Source organism: Ranitomeya imitator, chromosome 2 (assembly GCF_032444005.1).
Source record: "Ranitomeya imitator isolate aRanImi1 chromosome 2, aRanImi1.pri, whole genome shotgun sequence".
In the NCBI taxonomy this organism is placed as follows: domain Eukaryota; kingdom Metazoa; phylum Chordata; class Amphibia; order Anura; family Dendrobatidae; genus Ranitomeya; species Ranitomeya imitator.
In genome coordinates this window covers 316,016,937-316,044,161 of record NC_091283.1, presented here as the reverse complement: position 1 = coordinate 316,044,161, position 27,225 = coordinate 316,016,937, and the positions used below count along the sequence as shown (strand labels likewise).

At 45.6% G+C, this 27,225-nt stretch overlaps 1 protein-coding gene across 1 annotated transcript in view; it reads right to left on the bottom strand.

Annotated features, from left to right (window-relative positions):
- The window catches only part of LOC138663437 (zinc finger protein 773-like), a 65,530-nt gene extending 52,198 nt beyond the window's left edge, over positions 1-13,332 (bottom strand). Inside the window, exon 1 of the mRNA XM_069749646.1 lies at positions 13,268-13,332. The gene's annotated coding sequence lies outside the window, so the exon portion shown is untranslated. The remainder of the gene's footprint in view (positions 1-13,267) is intronic.
- Between the last annotated feature and the right edge of the window lie 13,893 nt (positions 13,333-27,225).

The following is a 27,225-nucleotide window of genomic DNA, read 5'->3' as shown; positions in this document are numbered from 1 at the left end:
TGTTCTTTGTGCCTGAACTACTTCTTAATACTTTAGGGGAACCAAACAGAATTCTGGTGGGTTGAGGGGTTGAATAATAAATGACCCTCTGAAAAGACTTTTCACAATTAAAAAAAAAGAAAAGAAAAGAAATATCATTTTTTTTTTTGCTGCAGTGCATTTCACACTTCCAGGCTGATCTACAGTCCAAATGTCACAATGCCAAGTTAATTCCAAATGTGTAAACCTGCTAAATCTGCAGGGAGTTGAATACTACTTGTAGGCACTGTAACTACTTCATGATGAGGACGACATCTTCATCTTCTACTACGGCTCTAGAAACAGATTTCTCCAGAGTCCGTCACTGACTCCATCACCACCAGCCGTCTATATGAAGGTTTCCCGTCTTCCCCGCACTGTAATCTTCTATCATGTTAGATCTCAGCTCTGATTCACACACAGAAGTTTGAGGCTTTTATAAGAGATTGTTTGTAAGAACAACAAGACAGGAGATATATGAGGCCAATGTCTCCGTGTACAGTGTTTATTTTTCTCTTGATATTTTGTGTTTTTTTTAACATTTTTGCTTTGGTGTCTATATATTACATGAAAAACAGAATAAAATTAAATAAAATTGGGGCTGGCAGCACTGTGGGAACATTATATTGTGTAGGTGCCCCGTACTAGGAGAGTAATACACGTTTCCTTGGTTCCTGTCTTTTGTATTTGGCTTGTAAGTATCAGTGTAAAAGGAACGTAACCATGTTTCTCATAAAGTGGCAACAAAAACCCTGGAAGAGTCTCTGTGCTGAAGTCAGGCGGCGTCCACTCACCACTGGGGACACTGGTACACTAAGGGGCCCGATGCCTGTGCTCGTGAGTGCCCCCATCCCGCTTACTGAGGGCCCCAGTACTTGCAATACTTACCTCTCCCCATTCGTCCCCTGTGGCGTCTTCTGCTCTGAACAGTCACAGTCAGCAGCGTAGCTCCCGGGGGGCAGAGGGTGTGGGCGCCCCAGTGCTCTGAGGGAGCCCACCCGGAGCTACGCCACTGTAACTGTATCGGCACGCACAGCACCCTCTGCGGCAGAACAGATGTGCCTGTTACAGCTGACCGCAATGATGAGGGAAGGAATGCTCCTTCTTCATCATCCTCCTGTCAGCGTCTGACATCGGCGACGCTGACAGCGGGCGCGATGAGGTCACTGCCCAGTGCCCGCTGTCAGGAGATGAGCGGGCACTCAGAGCAGCGCAGGAACCAGGAAGAAGAGAGTTGCATATTTATTTTTTATGGGGTGCTCCCTAATACTACAGGGTCTGCCTATGGGGGTACTGTCTTATACTACGGGGTCTGCCTTATACTACAGGGTCTGCCTATGGGTGCTGCCTTGTGCTATAGAATCTGCCTATGGGGGTGCATTATACAATATAGAGTAGGCCTATGGGAAGTGGATTATACTATATTGAGGACTATCTGGTGCATTATACTATATTGAGGACGATCTGGTGCATTATACTATATGGAGGCTATGTAGAGGGGCATCATACAGTGAGGAGATTTCAGTGAGGGGGCCATCATACAGTGTGGGGATTACAGTGAAAGGGCCATCATACAGTGTTGGAGCCATCAAACAGTTTGGAGGCTACTAAGGGATCAGTATACTATGTATAAGAGAGCATCATGCTGTGTATAAGGGAGCTGTACAGCTGTGCAACCCGTCACACTTAAAACCTGTGCCACTGACCCCCACCCCTCTGCTTCCTCTCTCTGGGGCACTTTGGAACGCCCGCTCTGTCTGCAACAAGCTCCACATAGTCCATGATCTCTTCACTTCCCGCAACCTTTCCATCCTGGCCCTCACTGAGACCTGGCTGACACCCCCTGACACAGCCTCGCCTGCAGCACTGAGTTACGGTGGCCTCCAATTTACCCACACTCCTCGCTCTGGCAACAGACATGGTGGAGGAGTGGGTATCCTTCTTTCTACCCTATCCAACCCCCATCCTCCCTTATCCTCCCTTCTTTCGAAGTTCACTCTGTCCGTATTTACGCTCCTTCCAATCTCCAAATGGCTGTCATATACTGACCACCTGGCTCAGCCACTACCTTTATCGACCAATTCTCCACCTGGCTCCTTCACTTTCTCTATGCTGACATCCCCACCATCATCATGGGCGACTTTAATATCCCTACTGACACCCACCAGCCAGCAGCCTCCAAACTACTGTCCCTTACTTCATCCTTTGGACTCACCCAGTGGTCCTCCACAGCCACCCACACAGACGGACATACACTAGACCTCATCTTCACCCGCCTCTGTTCCTTATCTAACCTCACAACCTCTCCCTTCCCCCTATCTGACCACCATCTACTCACCTTCTCATCCTTGTCCTCCTCACCTGCACCCCATGTCCAGCCACTACCACATCCTCGCAGAAACCTCGCAAACCTAGACATTCACAGACTCTCAGACTCTCTCCTACCCCTGTTCTCCATATGTTCACTCCACGACAGACAGCGCCACCGCTTTCTATAACTCCACCCTCACATCAGCCATAGACTCAGTCGCCCCTCTCATGCATGGCAGGGTGCGACAAACCAATAGGCAACCCTGGCATAACAATCTCACAAAAAAACTTCGACAAACATCCAGGGTCGCGGAGCAGCGTTGGAAGAAAACACACCTGCCAGACGACTTCACTGCTTTCAAACAAGCTACACTTGACTTCAAATTATCCCTTACCTCTGCTAAACAGACCTATTTCACCAACCTTGTATCTTCACTATCCTACAACCCAAAACAACTGTTCAGCACATTTAACTCTCTCCTCCGCCCACCACTGCCACCTCCAACTCCCTTCATCTCTTCCGAGGACTTTGCCACCTACTTCAAAAACAAGATCGACCAAATAAGGCAAACCTTTACTTGTCCACCACCCCAACCACTCCATATACCAGACCACTGCCCTTCCCCAATAACTTCCCTCTCCAACATCACTGAAGGAGAGCTTACTCGCCTCTTTTCCAAATCACACCTCACCACCTCTGCACTTGACCCCATCCCCTCCCAACTTCTCCCCAACCTCACTAACACGCTCATTCCAGCTCTAACCCATGTCTTCAACCTATCGCTCTCTTCCGGTACCTTCCCCTCTGCCTTCAAACATGCCACCATCACACCCATCCCCAAAAAAACTAACCTTGACCCAACTGCTATGCCCAGCTATCGCCCCATATCACTGCTCCCGTTTTCTTCAAAACTCCTTGAGCAACATGTCCATGCTCAACTTTCCTCCCACCTCTCATCTATCTCTCTTCTTGACAACCTCCAATCTGGCTTCCGCCCCCCCACTCCACCGAAACTGCCCTGACAAAAATTACTAATGACTTAGTCACAGCCAAAGCTAACAGACAGTTCTCCATCCTCCTCCTTCTTGACTTGTCTTCTGCTTTCGACACAGTCGATCACTGCCTACTGCTACAGATTCTCTCTTCCCTTGGCATCAAAGACCGTGCCCTATCCTGGATTGCCTCATACCTATCCAACCGCACATTTAGCGTTTCCCACTCCCACACTACCTCCTCATCCCGCCCTCTCTCTGTTGGAGTCCCTCAAGGCTCTGTCCTAGGGCCCCTACTTTTTTCCATCTATACCCTTGGCCTAGGACAACTCACATCCTGTATGCGGACGACACTCAGATCTACCTCTCTGGCCCAGATGTCGCGTCTCTGCTGTCCAGAATCCCAAAATGTCTGTCAGCCATATCCTCCTTCTTCACCTCTCGCTTCCTTAAAGTCAATGTAGACAAAACCGAATTCATCATCTTTCCCCCACCTTACGTATCCCCCCTACCTGATCTATCTATTATGGTAAATGGCATCACGCTCTCACCCGCACCTGAAATCCGCTGCCTCGCGGTAACTCTCGACTCTGCCCTGTCCTTCAAACCTCACGTCCAAGCTCTTGCCACCTCCTGTCGCCTCCAACTCAAAAGTATTGCTAGAATCCGTTCCTTCCTCAGCCCACAATCTACCAAAACTCTTGTGCACGCTCTCATCATCTCCCGCCTCGATTACTGCAACACTCTCCTCTGTGGCCTCCCAGCTAACTCTCTTGCACCACTCCAGTCTGTCCTCAACTCCGCTGCCCGGCTAGTCCACCTCTCTCCTCGCTACTCCCCTGCTTCTCCCCTCTGCTAATCCCTCCACTGGCTCCCAATTCCCCAACGAATCCAGTTCAAACTACTAACACTGATCTACAAAGCCATTAACAACCTGTCCCCTCCCTATATCTCTGAACTAATCTCCCAATATCTTCCCTCACGTAATCTCCGATCCTCCCAAGACCTCCTACTCTCCTCCACACTTATTCGTTCCTCACACAACCGCCTCCAAGATTTCTCCCGAATATCCCCCATCCTCTGGAATTCCATGCCTCAACACGTCCGATTATCCACCACCCTCGGATCCTTCAGACGGAACCTGAAAACCCATCTCTTCAGGAAAGCCTACAGCTTACAATAACCAAGCCGCCGCCTCACCGCCGCCAGAGCCGCCGCCTCACCCCTACCTTCTGTTTCTTCCCCACTATCCCATAGAATGTAAGTCCGCAAGGACAGGGTCCTCTCCCCCCTGTACCAGTCTGTCACTGTAATCCTGTTTACTGTAAACAATATCTGTAACCCTGTATGTAACCCTCTCTCATGTACAGCACCATGGAAATAATGGTGCTATATAAATAATAATAATAATAATAATAATAATACTACAGGGTGAGATTCGTGACATTTCTAAATGTAAAGTGGGCACTTATTGTAATAGGGGAACTCAGGTTATTGTGACTATCAAAGGGGCACACAGGGCAATATTACTTTCTAGGGGGCACAATGTGGGCACTGTTTTCTAGGGCACTTGCACCTGGCATTACTATATTATAGAGGGTTGATTTAGAGTTTAGAGGGCAGAGAACCACACAGCAGGTGCAGTAATAGTGACACATACGGCAGCCGCGGTTCAGTATTGGAGTATCAGCAGGATGAGGAGTTTGTGCAGGTTGGGAATAGATAGTGAAGGCTGAAAATATGAGAAGTGAAATGTGTCTTTGTTGTATTTTCCCCAGCCAAATCCTGGCTGGAGAAGTTGTCATGTCGGTCTGGGCCAGATGGAAAAGACAGGAAAAATGAACGATTCCATCAGAATGGACATCAGCGGTAAGTCGTTATCTGTAACTGTGCTGTGATCTCTTATATGTTCTGTAGGGCTGGTATCTACCACTGACCATATGGCGGTAATATCCATGTTGGTCGTTATATAGAGATTAGATGATGGCACGATTCTAACGCATCGGGTATTCTAGAATACATACTGTATGTAGTTAATTTATGAAGATTTCAGAATAATGCAATGAATACACAGGATTAGGCCGACCGGGCGTGACCAATTAGCGAAGCATGGTTCAAATCCCGCATCAATTCGCGGCTGGACTGCACCTGTCGCTGATTGGCCGCGACCAATAAGTGAAGCCAGGGCCAGCTGCAATTTTTTGAGGGCCCCGGGCGAAAGAGTCTCACAGCCCATGTAGCATATAACACAGCCCACGTAGTATATAGCACAGCCACATAGTATATAGCACAGCCACGTAGGATATAGCACAGCCACGTAGGATATAGCACAGCCACGTAGTATACAGCAGCCACGTAGTATACAGCAGTCACGTAGTATATAGCCCAACCGAGTAGTATACACTGTGTTCCAAATTATTATGCAAATTGGATTTAAGTGTCATAAAGATTTAATTGTTTTGTTTTACAAATAAACTCATGGATGGTATTGTGTCTCAAGGCTCAATAGATAACTGAAATCAATCTTAAACACATGTAATAATTAGTTTTCCAGGTGATTCTAATTAAAGGAAAACTACTTAAAAATGATGTTCCACATTATTAAGCAGGCCAAAGGTTTCAAGCAATATGAGAAATAAAAAGGATCTCTCTGCTGCTGAAAAGCGTTAAATAGTGCAATGCCTTGGACAAGGTATGAAAAAATTAGATACTTCACAAAAACTTTGTGATCATCATACTGTGAAGAGATTTGTGACTGAAACAGAGCACAGACAGAGTTCATGCAGACAAAGGCATAATGAGGCAGGTTTCTTCCAGACAAATTCATTGGATTAAGAGAGCAGCTGTCAAAGTACCATTACAAAGCAGCAAACAGTTATTTGAAGCTGCTGGTGCCCCTGGAGTCCCTCGAACCTCAAGGTGTAGGATCCTTCAAAGGCTTGCTGTGGTGCATAAACCTACTAGTTGGCCACCCCTAAACAGTGTTCATGAGCAGAAATGGTTGCAGTGGGCCCAGACATACATGAAGACTAATTTTCAAACAGTCTTGTTTACTGATGAGTGTTGAGCAACCCTGGATGGTTCCAGATGGATGGAGTAGTGAATGGTTGGTGGATGGCCACCATGTCGCAACAAGGCTGCGACGTCAGCAAGGAGGTAGAGAAATCATGTTTTTGGCCGGAATCATGGGGAAACAGCTGGTAGGGCCCTTTAAGGTTCCTGATGATGTGAAAATGACCTCTGTAAAGTAAATAGCGTTTCTGACTGACAACTTTCTTCCATGGTCGAAAAAGCAGAAACGTGCCTTCAGGAGCAAAATCATCTTCATGCATGACAATGCACCATCTCATGCTGCAAAGAATACCTCTGAGTCATTGGCTGCTATGGGTATAAAAGGAGATAAACTGATGGTGTGGCCACCATCTTCCCCTGACCTCAACCCTATAGAAAACCTTTGGAGTATCATCCAGCAAAAGATCTATGAGGGTTGGAGGCAGTTCACATCAAAACAGCAGCTCTGGGAAGCTATTCTGACTTCATGCAAAGACGTACAAGCAGAAACTCTCCAAAAACTCAAGAATGCAAGAATTGTGAAGGTGATATCAAAGAAGGGGTCCTATGTTAACATGTGACTTGGCCCGTTAGGAGGTTTTGGAGTTAAATAGCTGTTTTGTTCAGTGAATGTGACCTCCTAATGCTGCAAATTCCACAAATCAGCATTTTCAGTTCTTTAAAACATATCAAATGTATAGAAATTCTACTGTGCCTAATAATTTGGAACAGTGCATTTTGAGTTTTTATTCATTTTCGAGATTATACTGTTATCATTGGGAGGTTTCTTCAATAAAATTCGATGTATAATCTAACGGGTGATGACTTTTATTAGACTGACTGTCATTTGCACCGACCATTTAGGAAAATCCGAGAAAAATGTCATCTGCATAATAATTTGGAACATAGTGTATGCAGGGGTGTCAAACTGTATTCCTCAAGGGCTACAAACAGGTCATGTTTTCAGGATTTCCTTGTACTGCACAGGTGATAATTTAATCACCTACACACATAATGATTACAGCACCTTGTGCAAAGCTAAGGAAATCTTGAAAACACGCATGGTTTGCGGCCCTCGAGGAATGCAGTTTGACACCCCTGGTGTATAGCACAGGAACGTAGTAATAGCACAGCCCACACACAGTATATAACACAGCCACGTAGTATATAGCACAGCTCACGTGGTTTATAGCACAGCTCACGTAGTATGTAACACAGCCATGTAGTATATAGCCCAACCACGTAGTATATAGCGCAGTATATTGCAGAGCCACATAGTATATAGCACAGGCACGTAGTATATAGCATAGGCACGTAGTATATAGCACAGCTACATAGTATATAGCACAGCTACGTAGTATATAACACAGCCACGTAGTATATAGCACAGCCACGCAGTATATTGCAGAGCCACATAGTATATAGCACAGGCACGTAGTATATAGCATAGGCACGTAGTATATAGCACAGCTACGTAGTATATAGCACAGCTACGTAGTATATAACACAGCCACGTAGTATATAGCACAGCCACGCAGTATATTGCAGAGCCACATAGTATATAGCACAGCCCACGCAGTATATAACACAGCCCTCATAGAATATAGCACAGCCCACGTAGTATATAGCACAGCCCATGTAGTATATAGCACAGCCCACGTAGTGAACAGCACAGCAACGCAAAATATAACACAGCCCACGCAGTATATAACACAGCCCACGTAGTATATACCACAGCCCACGTAGTATATAACACAGCCCACATAGTATATAGCAATGTGGGCACCATATCCCTGTTAAAAAAAAGAAGTAAAATAAAAAAAATTGTTATATACTCACCTTCTGGCGGTCCCCGGATCCAGCCCAGGCCTTTAGCGATGCACCTTGCGACGCTCCATTCCCAGTAATGTCTTGCAGCAATAACCGTGATGATGTAGCGGTCTCGCGAGACCACTACGTCATCACGGATCGTTGCCGCAATGCATTCTTGGGACCGGTGCGTTGCGAGGAGCGGGAAAGGGTGGCGCACACGCCGGAAGGTGAGAATATGTTTTTTTTTCATTATTATTATTTTTAACATTATATCTTTTTACTACTGATGCTGCATAGGCAGCATCAAAAGTAAAAAGTTGAAGCGGTGTTTTTTTTTTTTTTTTCTTTCTTAATATTTATTTTATTTTCAAAAAGTGACACATAAAAACATAAATTATTTCCATTACAAATTATAATTACATAAAATAAAAAAAAATTTTTTTTAACAGCTATGTTAAGACAAATAATATTTACTCACAGTCCAGGTTTGCCAAATCTTTGCTACCTTTTTTCTCCTAATGCGAGACTGAGACAACATTAATTCATATTTACAATTCACATTCAGCTTTTCGGTCAACTCTTTTATGGTTGGAGGAGAGGTCTCCTTCCATTTTCTAGCCAACAGTATCCGAGCCGCTATCAATATATGTGATATCAACCCTCTAATTTGTTTAGAAAATATTTCCAAACCGATGTGTAAAATCGCCATTGAGGGAGTAATTTGTACCACTACCCCCGTAATCTCCATAATCAATTTCAACACATCACCCCAGAAGGATAAAAGCTTCGGGCACAAGTACCAGATATGTCTCTGGTTGCCTACTAGTCCACATCCTCGCCAACATAAATGGGAGGAATGCGGATTAAATTTTGCAATTCTCTCTGGGCATAGATACCATCTCATTTGAGTTTTCTTTAATTGTTCCACGTGATTTATACAGGGTGGCACTCTCTTAACCTCCTTTATGCTATTTCCCCATAGTTTCAATTCTAATACCTCCCCTAACTCTAATTCCCATTTTTTCATATAGGGCAGTTTAATCTCTTGCACTGGATTAACTAAAGCTCTATAAAACACCGATACTCCTTTTATAATTGGACCTGCTGTTACTATAAGTTTTCCCATCTTTCCCTCTCCCGTAGTACCGGAGTGTCTCGCTATTACGATTTTATTTAGAAAATTCCTAATTTGTAAATACTGATAAAAATATTTTCGTATTCCAATATATTTATTAGCCAATTGAACAAAAGGGATAACTCCAGTGATTTCCATTATATCTGCTAAAGTTTGTATACCTGCCCCTCGCCATTGTTGGAGGTTTAAATAAGGAATATGGGGCTCAATAGCATATATTGATAATGTTTCACATGGTATCCCTAGCAGCGAGGGCAATAACAGTCTCCATAACCGGATTGCCGCCTGCATTGTTGGCAATAAGGGGGAGGTGGGTCCGGATTGAATTAACTCTGTCTCTAACGCCAGACGCGTGGAACCCAGTCTAGAATAAAATTTTTCAATCTGCATCCATCTGTGGTTTCCAGTCATCTGCCACCATTCTTTTAAACCCACTAATATTGAGGCTCTATGATATGCCATTAGATCCGGAACTCCCATCCCCCCTTCTTCCATAGGTAGATATAGTAACGCCCTTGCTACGCGTGGTTTCTTATATGCCCATATGTATTTACTAGCTAATAATTATAGATCATAAATATATTTTTTTGGTAAACTTAGGGGGAGGGTTCTGAAATAATACAAGATCTTTGGTAAGGCTATCATTTTGAAAGCATTAATACGGGCTATCCAAGAAGTGGTGATTTTATGCATATCTTCTAGTAAAATTTTAATTTGTGTATGTAGATTTGTAAAATTTAGTTTTATTATCTGATCTGTAGTTGTCAACATTATCCCTAAGTACGGAATTCCTTCTTTTAAATAATTTCTTCATATCTTGTATGGACTCTATTGATATTGCCACCGGAAGGATTGATGATTTATTCAGGTTTAATTTATAGAACGATATCTCACTGAATTCCTTCAGCTCCTCTAAGACTGTCGATAAGGACTGTTTGATGTTCACACAAGAAATAATAATATCATCCGCATAAAGACTTATTTTATGAGCTTCCTTTCCTACCATTACCCCTGAAATTAAAGGCGAAATCCTAATCCTTTCCGCCAATGGTTCCATACATAGGACAAAAATGATTGGGGACAGGGGGCAGCCCTGTCGTGTCCCGTTTGTTATGTAAAAAGGTTCCGACAGAGCGCCCGCCGTCCACACTCTCGCCAAAGGCGCCGCATATATAGCTAAAATAGCTGCGAGAATTGCTCCTCCCAACCCAAATTTTTCCAGAACTGCCCGGACATAACCCCAGTGCACCCTGTCAAAGGCCTTCTCTGCGTCCAATGACAGGTATGCACTGGGGAAGCCAGACAGCTCCGCAATCCGAACTAGATCTATCATTCGGCGTATTCCATCTTTCGCCTCTCTGCCCCTCACAAACCCTACCTGGTCTGATGAGACCAGATTTGGAATGATCTGATTTAAACGTGAGGCTAACATTTTAGTAAAAAATTTTATATCGGTGTTCAAGAGAGCTATAGGTCTAAAATTTTCTGGGGTTGTGGGTGTTTTGCCGGGTTTCGGTATAGTAATAATAGTAGCCTCCAAATTAACTTTCTCGATTGACCCCTCATCCCTCCACCTCGAAAATATTCTCAACATAAAAGGAACCAACTCCTCCTGAAAAATTTGGTAATAATGGTTAGGAAATCCATCCGGCCCAGGAGCGCTAGCCCTTTTAGATTATTTCGATCATAAAACAATTTCTTCTTTTGTAAAGGGAGCATTCAAATAGCTCAATTGCTCATCTGAAATCTTAGGGAGATTCACGGATCCGAGATAATTTTTTATTCCCTGCATCGAGGGTTGTGGGATCCCCGGGTCACTCCCCAGATTATACAGCTTTGTATAATATTTAACAAATTCTTCAGCTATTCCCATAGGATTTCTCACGAGACCCATCTGACTTCAAAATATATTCAATTATATTTTTTATCTCTCTTTTTTTTATTCTTCGCGCAAGGAGGACCCCCCCTTTATCCCCAGCAGAATACCACTTCATTTTTAATTTACGCATGTTATATGCATACGCAGACAGCATTGAATCTCATAATTTAAATCTAATTGAAAATATTTCAGTGATTGAAGGAGTAACCGCCTTCTTGTTAATGGATTCTAAGGTTTGCAATCTGCCCAGAAGTTCTCTTTTCTCCTTCTCCTTTCCTTGTTTCAGAATAGAAGCTTGTTGTAAAAACACCCCCCTTATAACCGCTTTATGTGCCATCCACAATGTTTCATCATTGATCTCCCCATTGTCATTTTGGTCAAAATATTCCCTTACTGCAGAACCTACTATCGAAGATACCCTTTCATTCAGGAGCATTTCCTCATTCATGCGCCACCTGAATATTGGCGCTTGTTGGTGAGACAATGAGATCTTAAGATATGTAGGAGCATGATCCGACCATGTTATCAAACCAATCTTTGCTTCCATACTCCTTAATAAAATGTTATCATCCACCAGGAAATAATCTATTCTGCTGTATGTGTGGTGTCGGTGGGAGAAAAAAGTATAATCTCTTTCTGATGCTTGAACATATCTCCAATAATCATGATAATGAAATTCGAGTGCTAGTGATCTCAACTCCCCTCGACTCCGCTCACCCCCTCGAGAACTATCCATCTCTCTACTCATAGGAAGATTAAAATCCCCGCAAACTACTTTACCTCCTTTTCCAACTGCCTGTATTTTTTTAAATACCTTTCTAATAAATTTTCCTTGGCCCCTATTCGGAGCATATATAGTCGCTAATGTATGAATTATCCCATTTAAAGTACAGGACAAAATCAAAAATCTCCCTTCTGAGTCTACATATGTCTGTAACACTTCACATGCCACTGTATGTTTAATTATAATGCAGACCCCACATTTTTTGACCATATTATTAGAAAAAAAAATATGTGGAAACTGACCATGGTGAAATCTCCTATTATCTATTTCAAGCAGATGTGTCTCATGTAAACAAATTATTTCTGCTTGTGATTTTAACACCTCTGACCAGACCATGCTCCTTTTACTAGGGGAATTCATGCCTTTAACATTTAATGACATTATTTTTATACTCATTACAACATATATATATATCTTCTGCTGTAAAGTCCTCCGCCTTACCCTTTGAACTAATCCTATTAAATACACTAATCCCTGTAATATCCAACGCTATAAAACAAGCAGATATCTCCGTCTCACAGACCCAGACAAAAAAAAAAACAGACCAAGCAAAAAAAAAAAAAACAAAAACAAAAAAAAAAAAAACACTGCAAAAAAAAAAAAAAATAGTTTTAAACAAAAAAAGAACCAACATACAAGCGGTGTTTAAATCCTGCCCCAATATCGCTGATTGGTCGCGGCCGGCCGGGCGCGACCAATCAGCGACGCGGGATTTCCGTTACAGACGGAAGTTACAGATAGACAGAAGTGGACCTTAGACAACTATTATATAGAGATTATTTTCAGTAATAGCGCGGTCGTCTGCTGAGGTTCTCCTCCACTATTAGGGCGCGTCACCAGCTGTAACCAAGGTTACCGGGTTAGGGGCCCAGTCAGGAGCTTTGCCCCCCTGAACCAAAACCCTAGCTACGCCCCTGCGCAAAGAGCCAGTAGATGACGACGCTGAGGAGTCCGGACCTGCGGCCAGCAAGGAGAAGGGAGGGTTTCATTTCTTTTATGCCTGGAGCAATATATGGAGAATTATACGGGTCCCATCATATTGCATGGACGACTATAATGTCCAATTTCTGAGCTATTGATATCAGTCATGTAATGGAAGAAGTGAAATCTTTTGCATTGTATTATTCCGATATTTCTCTGCCGTATCTGTGCATCATGTATTGTGGTATAGTGTTAAAGAGGCCACTGAGATTCTTTCACCCGGGACCCACAAAAACCTGGAACCGACCCTGTACTGAAGGGGTCAACGTCCCACGCTCAGTAATGGGGGATCTCCAGCACCTACCTCCACCTGCAGAGCCGCACATCACATATATGGCTTCTCTGTGCGCACACACAGGACCTGTGATGAGGTCACAGGAGGGGAGGAGTCAGGGGGTCACATGATCAGGGGCCTCAGTGTATGCGCAGAGTGCAGCGCTGATATTGCTTCATCTGCATGCTATAGAAGCGATCAGCCTGCACAAAATGAGTGTCCCATAATGGGACAAAGTGAAAAAGATAGAATGAAGTAAAATAAAAAAATTTTTAAATAATAATAAAAAAATATGTATTCTATCATGAAATCAATATTTGAATAGAAAAAAAATCTAAACAATAAAGTACACATATTAGGTATCCCCGTGTCCGTAATGACCCGACCTATAAAACTGTCTCACTAGTTAACCCCTTTAGTGTCCACCATAAAAAAAAACAAGACAAAAAACAATGCTTTACCATCATACCACCCAACAAAAAGTGGAATAACACGCAATCAAAAAGACGGATATAAATAACCATGGTACCGCTGAGAACATCATCTTGTCCCGCAAAAAACAAGCCGCCATACAGCTCCAACACCAGAAAAATATAAAAGTTATAGTCCTCAGAATAAAGCGATACAAAAATTATGGTTTATATAAAATAGTTTTTATTGTATAAAAGCGCCAAAACATAAAAAATGATATAAATGAGGTATCGCTGTAATCGTACTGACCCGAGGAATAAAACTGCTTTATCCATTTTACCAAACGTGGAACGGTATAAACGCCTCCCCCAAAAGAAATTCATGAATAGCTGGTTTTTGCTCATTCTGTCTCCCAAAATCAGAATAGAAAGCGATTAAAAGATGTCACGTGCCCGAGAATGTTACCAATAAAAACGTCAACTCGTCCCGCAAAAAACAAGACCTCACATGACTCAGTGGGACAAAATATGGAAAAATATTTTAGTGTGTGACAGCTGCCAAACATGAAATCCTGCTCTAACGCCTCTTTCACACGTCCTGATATTTCCGGTACAGGAGATGTCAGTGTCTGTGTGCAGGGCTGCCACTAGAAATTTCGGGGCCCCATACTGGCAAAATTTTCGGGGCCCCCTTGAGACTCCACCCAGGCTCCACCCCAGCCCCGCCTCCAGGCTCCACCCCTCGAACTGTCCACAGTCCCACCGCTCTCTCTTGGAAAAACTCCACTTCTCACCAATCACACATTAACAGTTCCCATCACCAGATCACACATATAGCAGGCAGCTTTTGTTTTGGCCAAAAGATTTTTTAAGCCGCCACCATAACACGGTAGACACTTTTGGCCGGGCCCTACTCTGCTGTAACCTATTAAATATTTGTTAAAATATGCAATACAATTTAGGTATATTTTTATTTATTTTTCAATTTTTAAAATGCCCAATAATATCACATAGAAGGAACAAATACCACAACACCATGACCAGATGACATATTACCACCACAGTGATCGAATAATATCACATACAAGGAACAAATACCACAACACCATGACCAGATGACATATTACCACCACAGTGATCGAATAATATCACATACAAGGAACAAATACCACAACACCATGACCAGATGACATATTACCACCACAGTGATCGAATAATATCACATACAAGGAACAAATACCACAACACCATGACCAGACCACATATTACCACCACATAGTGACTGAATACTACAATTCTGATCAGTAATTTTTAAAAAAAGCACCATACTATCACCATAAGTGCCATTATACACAGGAGATCTGTACTTAGTATGCAGTGTCTGTGTACAGATAATATAGTGATCACTAGTGAAATTATACACAGGAGCTCTGTATACAGTGTATAGTGTCAGTGTATAGGTAACACACTGACTCACCAGTGACGTCTCTAGGTGAAGTCCTTCATCTTTCATCCAGCACAGACCGCCATCATTTCATCCAGCCAGGACTTCTCTCTGCAGGAAATAACACAGTTATCTCAAGCTCCGCTTGCAGAACACATTACTTAATTTTTCACAACTTCTACATTACACCACATGAAGAAGGCGACATAGTATCACTCTATACAGTAACAGGACCGCCCCCCATTTAAAACAGTATACTCAAAAAATAAAATAAATACATCACTGCAGTAATAATATCCCTAAATTAGCCCCTATGGTATTAATAATATCACCCAGCCTGGCCCCGTGTGTCTCATTCCTGGCGTCAGCCAGATATTCTCCCATCCTGCCCTCATGAGTATCCATTCTGCCCCATATGATCTCCTTATCCTGCCCCATATGATCGCCCCATGTGATCTCTCCATCCTGCCCCATCTGTCTCCATCATATCCATCCTGCCCCATGATCCTGCACGATCTGTCTCCAATTCTGCCCCCAGTGTCTCCAATCATGCCCCATGTCTCCATTCTGCCCCCTATGTCTCCAACCATGCCCCCATGTCTGCAATCCTGACACTTGTCTCCAATCATGCCCCCTGTGTCTCCATTCTGCCCCATCTGTCTCCAATCCTGCCCCATCTGTCTCCAGTCATGCCCCCATGTCTTTCATCCTGCCCCGTGTCTCCAATCATGCCCCGTATCTCCATTCTGCCCCGTGTCTCGCATTCTGCCCCTGGGTCTCACAGTCTGCCCCTGTGTCCAGCATTCTGCACCTGTCACTGTGTCCAGCATTCTGCCCCTGTCACTGTGTCCAGCATTTCTGCCCCACTGTGTCCAGCATTCTGCCCCACTGTGTCCAGCATTCTGCCCCACTGTGTCCAACATTCTGCCCCACTGTGTGTCCAGCATTCTGCCCCACTGTGTCCAGCATTCTGCCCCACTGTGTCCAGCATTCTGCCCCACTGTGTCCAGCATTCTGCCCCACTGTGTCTCGCATTCTGCCCCAATGTCCAGCATTCTGCCCCTGTCACTGTGTCCAGCATTTCTGCCCCTGTCTCCAGCATTCTGCCCCACTGTGTGTCCAGCATTCTGCCCCACTGTGTGTCCAGCATTCTGCCCCACTGTGTGTCCAGCATTCTGCCCCACTGTGTGTCCAGCATTCTGCCCCACTGTGTCCAGCATTCTGCCCCACTGTGTCCAGCATTTCTGCCCCTGTGTCCAGCATTTCTGCCCCTGTGTCCAGCATTTCTGCCCCTGTGTCCAGCATTTCTGCCCCTGTGTGTCCAGCATTCTGCCCCACTGTGTCCAGCATTCTGCCCCACTGTGTGTCCAGCATTTCTGCCCCTGTGTGTGTCCACCATTCTGTCACACTGTGTCCAGCATTTCTGCCCCTGTGTCCAGCATTTCTGCCCCACTGTGTCCAGCATTTCTGCCCCACTGTGTCCAGCATTTCTGCCCCACTGTGTCCAGCATTTCTGCCCCACTGTGTCCAGCATTCTGCCCCACTGTGTGTCCAGCATTCTGCCCCACTGTGTGTCCAGCATTTCTGCCCCTGTGTGTGTCCACCATTCTGTCCCACTGTGTCCAGCATTTCTGCCCCACTGTGTCCAGCATTTCTGCCCCACTGTGTCCAGCATTTCTGCCCCACTGTGTCCAGCATTTCTGCCCCACTGTGTCCAGCATTTCTGCCCCACTGTGTCCAGCATTTCTGCCCCACTGTGTCCAGCATTTCTGCCCCACTGTGTCCAGCATTTCTGCCCCACTGTGTCCAGCATTTCTGCCCCACTGTGTCCAGCATTTCTGCCCCACTGTGTCCAGCATTTCTGCCCCACTGTGTCCAGCATTTCTGCCCCACTGTGTCCAGCATTTCTGCCCCACTGTGTCCAGCATTTCTGCCCCTGTGTGTCCACATTTCTGCCCCACTGTGTCCACCATTCTGCCCCACTGTGTCCACCATTCTGCCCCACTGTGTCCAGCATTTCTGCCCCTGTGTCACTGTGTCCAGCATTCTGCCCCACTGTGTCCACCATTCTGCCCCTGTGTGTCCACCATTCTGCCCCTGTGTGTCCACCATTCTGTCCCACTGTGTCCAGCATTTCTGCCCCACTGTGTCCAGCATTTCTGCCCCACTGTGTCCAGCATTCTGCCCCACTGTGTCCACCATTCTGCCCCACTGTGTCCGGCATTTCTGCCCCTGTGTGTCCAGCATTCTGCCCCTGTGTGTCCACCATTCTGCCCCTGTGTGTCCACCATTCTGCCCCACTGTGTCCAGCATTTCTGCCCCACTGTGTCCAGCATTTCTGCCCCTGTGTGTCCACCATTCTGCCCCACTGTGTCCACCATTCTGCCCCACTGTGTCCAGCATTTCTGCCCCACTGTGTCCGGCATTTCTGCCCCTGTGTGTCCAGCATTCTGCCCCACTGTGTCCACCATTCTGCCCCTGTGTGTCCAGCATTTCTGCCCCTGTGTGTCCATCATCCTGCCCCCCGGATCGCAGCAGCTCTCAAAGAAAAAAAAAAACACAACTTCTTACCTGGCCAAGCTCCAGCGCCGGGTGAAGCTCCCTCTCCAGGCTCCACACAGACGCACTCGCCGCCGGGCCCGGCGGCTGACAATGACGTCAGACGCCGGCGACGCCGGCGAGTGCGCACTGCGGCCCTATTCAGCCGCCAGCCTCAGACTGGCTGGCGGCTGTTAACTATTGACGTGCGGGCGCGGGCCCGCACGTCAATAGTGTGCCGCTGCCGCAGCGCCTGCAGGGGGGGCCCGGTGACCAGATGAGACGGGGCCCGATGCGGGCCCCCTCTGCTCACCGGGCCCCATACGCCAGTCACGGCTGTCATGCCCTGATGGCGGCCCTGCTCAATCCAGAGCACTGTTAACAGGGCTGTCTGAGACCGGTCAGTCCGAAGGCACATCCAGAGTTCCCTTTGCAGGTGGAAATCAGTGCCTACCACTAGCGCCTGTGTGTTGTAGTTATTCCCTGCTGAGCATTCGGGATAGTCCTCACAACTTCTGTTCTTGTTCTTTCTAGTTCTTTCTCGTTCTTTCTATTCTCCGTCCCCCAAATTTGTTATGGCTAGGACGCACCCGTTTGATGGGAAGGCTCGGAGCTATTCTGAGACCCTAGAGACGCCCCTCTCCACGGTTGCCCCCTATGTCTGCTTAGGTGATGTAAGGTAGACAGCCAACCTATAATTAACTGTCCTGCAGTATTTGAAGTAAGGCATAAAGTCAGTTACTTCCTCTGTGTTCCGGTCACCGGCTACGCGCCTCAGTAGGATGTTGCCATTCTCGGGGCACGACTCCTACTGGCTCTCCTTTATGCTTGATCTCGTTTCTCACTGTCCACAATATCCTTTGCTTCGTGTCCTTTCTTTAGATGCCGCTGCAAGGTAGTGCAGGCGCGGCTCTGTAACGATCTGTCCTTGTCGCTAAGTCTCTGCCAGGTTCCCACGCCTGACAGGGACTCCCCTGTAGTCTCCCCCGCAACACCCCCTGCTACGGGATGTTGCCTGAACAAAACTCAGTCAGCTTCTGTCTAACTTCCTATCCAACCCCTAGTTTTACCAGTGTGAGGAGTGGCCTAATAAATAAAACCTTTTGCTCCCCCTAGTGGCCGGAGTGTGAAGTGTAATGTGTGCTGGTGATACCTGGTCAGATGAACTCCTTTAGTGCCATCAGACGTGCCATCACTCCCCTTAGTGGCAGAGCGACATTACTGCAACGACCAGGTCTCTGGGGCACTGCACTCCCTCCCGGTTAAATCCAGTACTCCTGGACTGGGAAGAAGAACAACAATACATGTTAGCAAAAGACATGCAAATTTTTCAAATGCAAGGAAAATATAACAATTCTTCCCTTTATGGGAGGTGAGGACACTTGAACGTTACAAAAGAAAACAAGGTTAAATATTTTAAATAACACTCTTGACTATAAATAACTTCTGGTACCCTGCCGGGTATTCTACTAAGTGCGAATTCTGAACAATAATTTAACTTCTCCTTTAAGGGCGTATAGGCTGAACCCACTAAAGGATTACTATAAAGTACTATAATGCAAACTCAACTTTTTCTTTATTTTTCTAACTTCACAAATGCAGGACCGCCTAGCTCCTTGTCTGGGCCCACTGCCATTGTTCTTCTATCAGCGCAACCAACCAACTCTCTGTGGTTCTCAGGAGGACTCTCTAACCCCTACGGGTTCACTATGTTGGAATTCGGCTTACAACTTTTCCTGTCCTCAATCCCTAGTAACATTATTAACATTTCCTAAATCTCAACATTATTACAACTTAACTTTCTTAAGGCAACATTATACTTAAGTGCAACACGTGAACATTCCCTTTAAGAGGGAACCAAGTCTCTTTGAGGTAGTGCAGATTCTCTCTATCTGCTGTATTCAAAAACAGTCTCTTCACAAAGCCTTCTTTCTTTGTCAAACCTTTAAGAAGGTGGGAACTATTTACAAAACAGTTTGTGAACCATTCACCGTCCATGATTCGGCAGTCTTTTAAACAGTGATGAACTTGTGCAAAATAAAATAAAACAATAGGGATCCCGGGTAAACAAAGGGACCCCTTTAAGGATTAACCCTAGACGGGTTTAAGTAGCAAAAGAGCAGGAAACAGTTAACTATGTACATTTGTCAGGTTTTCGAGGTTTAGTTCTATAGCAAGTGACAAGACATCAGCCGGTAGTGACCACTTCCTGACCAAGGAAGGTCTGGCTCCGTGCTCTCATCCAACACTGTCCTGATGTCTGTGGATTGTCTCTCCGGTGTGGTCAAGTCATTAGTGGGTTTGATATGGATGTCAATTTTTGTAGCAGATTCAGCAGAAGGAACGATACACACGGTGGTAGTAGTGCTAGGGCCTGCTACTTCAAAGACCAGGGGGTTACTGTCATTAATCTTAATCGCGGCAGTAGATGGCACCACAGTAGGCTCATATCGTTGGACATTCTTGGCATACCATCCTTGCTCACCCCGGTGGCAGGTGTAGGTCACATGGTCCCCCCTGCACAAGCTTCGATTAGGGGCCCCACCACGGGACTGGGTTTCCACGTTATAGTTGGCAACAAAGATTTCGGTCGGCAGGGTCGGCTCCAGTATGAAGCCCCAACCCCTCCTCGGGTGAAAGGCTAACACTGTCCCTCGTCTCACCGGATCCTTTTTGCCACGTTTAGTCTTAGATTTCGGTACTTTTTGGACAGTCTGTTTTGTTTGTTCTCGGCCTTTCCATTGTGAAACTAAGAATTGTCTGTACTGCTCCCAGGTGAGCCCAACGACGTAAGAGCCCTCCTGTCTGGACCCGTCTGGTTGGATCCTTGGCGCATCCCATTCAAAGATCACCCCCTCTTGACTCACGTCTAACGGTTCGCCCATAGATATCGGTAGCGGGGGCAGTATCCCCTTCATGGCATAAAGGGCTGCTACCCCAATCTCGGCAAATTTCACAGAAAAAACAAAAATATACAGCCTTGGGTATATATTATAGAGCTCACAGAAAAAATCCCAAGAGTTAAAAGTTAACTTTTATTAATATAATATAGTATAATACAAACTAAATACCATATATGTGCACAACTACACCATCACCAAAATAGCAGCATACCATAGGAAAGGCCAGGATGGTGCCGATCCCTACACTAGACTAAAACACCCTACCTACCAGCGGAGGTTGGCACCCTACAACACCTGCGCAATGGCGCCCCCGCTCCTCGTCGACTCTCCCTGCTATCCCTAGTGGGCCCTACTGGGACAGGGAGCGGAAAAAAACAAACATTCAGTGCCCCTCTAGAAAAGATGGTGAGTCAATAGCAATGACTCGATGATCCTATCACGCTAGCTATACTAACACTTCCTATCCGCGGGGGTCGGCACCCTAAAAAAGACGCAAATGGCGCCCCCGCTCCACGACGACTACACTGATCTGACCCTAAACAAAAGGTAGGCAGGATGTTACGTAAATTTAAAACATATATACATGTCAGAAGGATTTATAATACCCGGTTGCTAATAGGGTGTCTTTTTCGTATATATAAATACTTGTTAAATGTGCTGATCATTCATACTCCACATATCATGTAATTACCAATTCAACATATACACAAGGGCTCATAAAGTACAATGACTTGCAGGTGACATAACCTCCTAAACATGAAACCAATAATCCAGAATACTATAAAGACACAATCCTCCTAAATCTCTCTGACCTAAAACAAACCCAAATGATCATTTTAGCATAACACTCGATTAATCAGGGTACTCCCTTTCCCAAACTCAACGCGTTTCCCCTCCGCATATAACAGGAGGTTCATCAGGAGTTTAACAGATATATAAAGGGTTACTTAGCTTCCTTCATGGATGGTGCAGGTAAGCCAAATAGTCTGTACCACCATCGGGCCGATCCCTCACAGATATGGTGCTCCCAGACAGGTGCCACAGCGTGTGGGTTTTAAAGGCAGATCATTAACATAGACGGAATCAGCAGTTCCCCGGCGTTCATGTCCCAAGTACTTCCGGTATTGCAACCAAAAGGGGTCATCGTGTCATATGACGCCTCCTGTATGTACTGCGCCGGCATTAAGCATTAGAGGTACGCCCCATAATCTCAAGTAAGGGATAACGTTCGTCCATACCCACCGATGCGCAAGCGCCGATCATGACGTGGGAAATCCCCTACGAGCAGCCCCATCTCATCACATTTGTGGAGCGCCCCTTGGAACTAATGCGCAGGCGCCGAAAAGGTACGCATGCTCAATGAGCATATTCAGAAAAAATACTGAATGGCTATAACAGTCCAGACGCCAGATGATCGCGCACGCGCAGTATGTACATACATAGTTGGTACCATGAAGATAACCGCGTCACAATCTCACTCCTGAGTAAAAAAAAAACATTGCATACTGCGTCGGCGCCAGCACTCCTGGTACGCCCCACACTCTTAAATATAAACTAGCCTTCCATGCCCACAAATGCACAGGTGCAGAGAGTGATAAGGTTATGAACCTACGGGCAATCCCATCATTTTCATATCTCTTTATTGGAGCGCCCATTACGCTAGTGCGCTAGACCCAAAAACATGTATATTCAGTGAGTAAAAGAAGAATGTTTAAAGAAACTGATAGATGCTTATCACAGCGCAAGAATTGCGCACGCGCAGTATATAAAAACATGGTTAATACCATGCGTATATTTCATATCTCGCTAATACAATACCCCATCATGATAGAACGCAAGTGCCAAGCCTGGGCACATGCCCGTTAATGCATTTGACAACTGCCTAATATGGACTTACCCACAATTATAGATGCACAGATACAAACATACCGCTTGCAGTATAACCATTATTCCTGCCATGGATTGGCTAATATATTTATTAAGGACCAGCATGATAGAACGCAAGTGCCAAGCATGGGCACATGCCCGTTATGCATTTGACAACTGCCTAATATGGACTTACCCACAATTGTAGATGCACAGATACAAACACATACACAGACACAGATACATACCGCTTGCAGTATGACCATTATTCTTGCCAAGGAATGGCTAATATATTTATAAAGAACCAGGGCACATATCATTAAAGTGACCAAACTAAAAAACGCACACGTTCCCAAGTTACTTCCGCAGACAAGATATTATCCACAGGCACTAACAGATACTGTGTCCAAAAAATAAGGACAGATACTTATAAGCTAAACTGACACATTCGGGTCGATAGCACAGATTATCTCATTGCCAAAATAGCATCAACAGATATGAGAGTCATAGGTAACAACCAAAGTTCATTTGTTCGTTCAACCCTTTTGGGAAGACCGTATCCAGTCTATGGATCCATTTTAGTTTCTTTTGTAAGATCTTTCGATCCCAATCACCGCCCCTGATGGAAGGGACTACCACTTCAATGGCACAGAAGGTAAAGGACTTGAGATCACCCTGATGTACCTTCCGAACATGTCTAGATATTGGGGTGTCTCTGGCATGTCTAATGTCACCCAGGTGGTCCCCAATCCTCCTTCCTAGCTCCCTTTTTGTTTTCCCCACATAGTTTAACGGGCAAGTACACTTAAACAAATATACAACACCACTTGTTTTACAATTTGCAAAATGTCTGCTCTCAAAAACCTGTCCTGTATTTGAACTGGAGAAACAATTTCCGGTGTCTAAATATCCACAAAACGAACAGGCTCCACAGCGAAAAGTCCCAAATTGCCTCTTATCCAACCATGTTCCACTTTTTTTGGGAGGAGAGAAAACACTATGTACAAGTTGATCCTTAAGAGATCTCCCTTTTCTGTAGGTGATCATGGGTGTCTCAGGGAGGCAATCTTTTATGTCTGTATCTGCCAATAAGATAGCCCAATATTTATTGATGATGTCCCTCACCTCATGGGAGCAGTCATCAAACATACCAATGAGTCTCAGAGGGGGGTCCTCATCAACCCTATTTACAGGATGTAATAAGCTAATTCTAGGAACTGTCTCGACCTGTTTAAAAGCCTCACGAAGTACCTTCATAGGATACCCTCTTTCAAGAAATCTATTTTTCAGGTCTCGTGTCTCAGTATAAAAAGAAGCATCAGATGAACAGTTCCTTCTTGCTCTCATATACTGTCCTTTGGGTATCCCCCTCCTGAGCCCATATGGATGATGACTGTTCCAACTCAATAAATTATTTGTAGAGGTGGGTTTTCTGTAGATGGAGGTCGCTAGATGCCCATCTCCCTCCTTGCTGATTGTGACATCCAAAAAGTTGATCGTATCACCATTAATTTCGGAGGTAAAACTGAGACCCATGTTATTATTGTTCAAACTCTTAACGAAGGTATTGAAAGAGGCCACATCTCCTGACCACAGAATTAGGACATCATCAATATAGCGCCCCCAGAAAACTATCTGGGGGCCCCACTTAGACAGACTCTCCTCCCCGAAGACCACCGTGTCCTCCCACCAGCCCAGGAACAAAGTAGCGTAGGTAGGGGCACATGGACTGCCCATAGCTGTGCCCCTGAGCTGGTGGTAGAACTTCCCCTCAAAAAGAAAATAATTGTGCGTCAATATGAAATAGAGGAGGCGATTGACAAACCGACTGTGTTCGGTGAACTGAACCCCTCTTGATCTAAGAAAAAAATCCACAGCTTGCAAGCCCACTTCGTGAGGTATACTGCTGTACAAAGCCTCTACATCTATTGATGCCAAGAGAGTATCAGTATCCACAGTGATGTCTTCTATTCTCACTAATAAGTCTGATGTATCACGTATGTACGATGGTAGGGCCGTCACAAAATCCCTCAGGACCTTATCAATATAGATACCACAATTTTGTGTGATGGAATCATTCCCCGAAACTATTGGTCGTCCTTTCAGGGGTTTTAGCCCTTTATGCACCTTTGGAAGGGCGTAAAAAACAGGTATGGTCGGTGTCTTTTGTGTCATAAAGTTCTTTTCACGTTCAATCTCGGCAGCGGAAGACCGGTCATGGATGGGATGGGGAGCGGTCGCTGGAGCTGGATCGGTCGGTGGGGCAGGGTCGCTTTTGGTACCTGCGTCTGATGTGGACACTGGAGTCTGCTGTGGCTCTGACCACGGCTCTCCCCGTGCGATCTTCTGGCACAGCTCCGACATCCATTTCTTCACCATCGTCGACCCCACGCCTGGAGTCGGGTGGTTCGATGTTATAGACCTGGTGGTTAGGAGCACCCGGCACGACCTGATAGTTAAACTCACACAGGACAAGCTCTGGAATGTGGGAGCTCTGCTGACCGCAACCCCTAATCCTATCACAACAACTAGAAATAGCCGGGGAGCGTTCCTGACACTCCCTAGACGCCTCTTCACAGCCTAAGAGCTAGCTAGCCCTAGAGATAGAAAATAAAGCCTACCTTGCCTCAGAGAAATTCCCCAAAGGAAAAGGCAGCCCCCCACATATATTGACTGTGAGTAAAGATGAAAGTCACAAACGCAGAAATGAAACAGGTTTCAGCAAAGGGAGGCCAGACTTACTAAACAGACAGAGGATAGGAAAGGTATCTTTGCGGTCAGCACAAAAAACTACAAAAGACCACGCAGAGTGTGCAAAAAGACCTCCGCACCGACTAACGGTGCGGAGATGCCACTCTGCATCCCAGAGCTTCCAGCTAGCAAAGCAAAATCATGATATCCAGCTGGACAAGGAAACAAAGAACAAATAATAACTAGCAGGAACTTAGCTTCTGCTGGAGTAGACAGGTCACCAGAAAGATCCAAGAGCGAACTGAACCAATGCAGGAACATTGACAGCTGGCATGGAGTAACGATCTGAGTGGAGTTAAATAGAGCAGCCAACCAAAGGATAAACCACGTCACCTGTGTAAGGAACCTCAGAAGCAGCAGCTCCACTCACAGCCACCAGAGGGAGTCCATGGACAGAACTCGCCGAAGTACCATTCACGACCACAGGAGGGAGTTCGACAAAAGAATTCACAACAGTACCCCCCCTTAAGGAGGGGTCACCGAACCCTCACCAGAGCCCCCAGGCCGATCAGGATGAGCCAAATGAAAGGCACGAACTAGATCGGCAGCATGAACATCAGAGGCAAAAACCCAGGAATTATCTTCCTGACCATAACCCTTCCACTTGACCAGGTACTGAAGTTTCCGTCTCGAAACACGAGAATCCAAAATCTTCTCCACCACATACTCCAACTCCCCCTCGACCAACACCAGGGCAGGAGGATCAACGGAGGGAACCATAGGCGCCACGTGTCTCCGCAACAACGACCTATGGAACACATTATGGATGGCAAAAAAAGCTGGAAGGGCCAAACGAAATGACACAGGATTGAGAACTTCAGAAATCTTATACGGACCAATGAAACGAGGCTTAAACTTAGGAGAGGAAACCTTCATAGGAACATAACGAGATGACAACCAAACCAAGTCCCCAACACGAAGTCGGGGACCAACACAACGCCGGCGGTTAGCGAAACGTTGAGCCCTCTCCTGGGACAATGTCAAATTGTCCACCATATGAGTTCAAATCTGCTGCAACCTGTCCACCACCGTATCCACACCAGGAAAGTCCGAAGGCTCAACCTGCCCTGAAGAGAAACGAGGATGGAAACCAGAATTACAGAAAAAAGGAGAAACCAAAGTAGCCGAGCTGGCCCGATTATTAAGGGCGAACTCAGCCAAAGGCAAGAAGGACACCCAATCATCCTGATCAGCAGAAACAAAGCATCTCAGATATGTTTCCAAAGTCTGATTAGTTCGTTCGGTTTGGCCATTAGTCTGAGGATGGAAAGCTGAAGAAAAAGACAAATCAATGCCCATCTTAGCACAAAAGGACCGCCAAAACCTCGAAACAAACTGGGAACCTCTGTCCGAGACGATGTTCTCCGGAATGCCATGCAAACGAACCACATGCTGGAAAAACAATGGCACCAAATCAGAGGAGGAAGGCAATTTAGATAAGGGTACCAAATGGACCATCTTAGAGAAGCGATCACAAACCACCCAAATGACCGACATCCTTTGAGAAACAGGGAGATCAGAAATAAAATCCATGGAAATATGCGTCCAGGGCCTCTTCGGGACCGGCAAGGGCAAAAGCAACCCACTGGCACGAGAACAGCAGGGCTTAGCCCGAGCACAAGTCCCACAGGACTGCACAAAAGAATGCACATCCCGTGACAAAGAAGGCCACCAAAAGGATCTAGCCACCAAATCTCTGGTACCAAAGATTCCAGGATGACCCGCCAACACCGAACAATGAACCTCAGAGATAACTCTACTAGTCCATCTATCAGGGACAAACAGTTTCTCCGTTGGACAACGGTCAGGTCTATCAGCCTGAAACTTCTGCAGCACGCGCCGCAAATCAGGGGAGATGGCAGACAAAATTACCCCCTCTTTGAGAATACCCGCCGGCTCCGGAACACCCGGAGAGTCAGGCACAAAACTCCTTGACAGGGCATCAGCCTTCACATTCTTAGATCCCGGAAGGTATGAAACCACAAAATCAAAACGGGAGAAAAAGAGCGACCATCGAGCCTGTCTAGGATTCAACCGTTTGGCAGACTCGAGATAAGTCAAATTCTTGTGATCCGT